The sequence below is a fragment of the Thermobia domestica genome, chromosome 9 (assembly GCF_964235325.1).
Source record: "Thermobia domestica chromosome 9, izTheDome1.hap1.1, whole genome shotgun sequence".
Classification (NCBI taxonomy): Eukaryota; Metazoa; Arthropoda; class Insecta; order Zygentoma; family Lepismatidae; genus Thermobia; species Thermobia domestica.
Window position 1 is genome coordinate 21,025,294 of NC_137462.1, and position 1,372 is coordinate 21,026,665.

The window sequence follows — 1,372 nt, forward strand, 5'->3', positions numbered from 1 at the left end:
ATTCGTACGGGGACACGGCAGTTGACGCCATCGTACCAATGTATCTTTTTTTCTTTAAAAAAATCTTAGTTGGAGTACTGATCACAGGCGAAAAAAGCGGAATTGTTTATCACTTTATTTTACGTCACATACTGGTGTTCTCCGATGTCTCAAAACAACTATAGACTATTCCTATATTCCATGTATATTACAATGCAGTATCATCCCTGTGATGAACGCATAAGATACCAGGCTTACATTGTTGCCTTCTTCTTTATATTTATACCATCTTCCAAATTACGTTTATAATATTGATCCTTCTGTAACGCACAACGTGCCCATGGAAGCTAACTAGTCATCTATTAGGTTTTGTTTTATGCACATGAAGCATACATATTAATCATCCGATTTGCAGCCACCGTTAAAGCATTTCTGGATGTATGTTATTACTATTATTGAGTTGAGTTGATTTTGAGTTTAACGTCCCTTTCAGCAGCGAGACTATATGAGACGGGACCTACTGATTATCGTGGAATCCGAACCACATGAGCTCCCGGCAGGAATCGAATCCGGGTTTCTCACGCCAAAGGCGCGTACGCTAACCGCTTAACCACGAAGGAACTCATTATTATTATTATTATTATTATTATTATTATTATTATTATTATTATTATTATTATTATTATTATTATTATTATTCAACCACTAAAGAAAGAAGTAAAAGAGGAAAATATGTTGTTGACCAAACCAAACATACATCGATGGGATTCCTCGTGGCCAAGTAGTTAGAACTTCGCTGCCTATGCAGAGGACCAGGTTTGATTCTCGATGGTAGGTACTGTGGTTTGAAAAATGAAATGAAATGAATTGAAATGAAATCTTTCAGTTTAACGTCCCGTACTTATGTCCGCTAAGGTAAGGGAGACGATGAACAAAGCAAGTGAATGATGGATGGGAAGAATTGATGGAATGAGAATGTTGGAGGAAAAGGAGTACCCCGAGAAAACCCACGCACACGATGTTGCCCACCACAAACTTACTTGGTCGAGGATCGAACAAGGGACCTCACGCCACAGAGACAAGCGATCTACCACTAAGCCACCGTGCTCTCTAATGTGGTTTGAATTAAAGCCTCGGATCTACGTCTAATGTAGCCTCGGTGTTATATCTTTCCATGTATATCTTGTGTACTGACAACCCAGTCCCACTACAGAAAAAATACGTGGGTATTGAAAGGTTTAAAAAAAACAACAGAAAAAACAAATAATATATCAGTGTCTGCTATCAGTTGCTTGACGTAAAAAGCATTTTTTTTTATTTCCATTGCCCAATAGTAAAATTGCCCGTAGGGGTTACTAACTGGTGGATCTTTTTCATTGGTAGCATTAGCGGG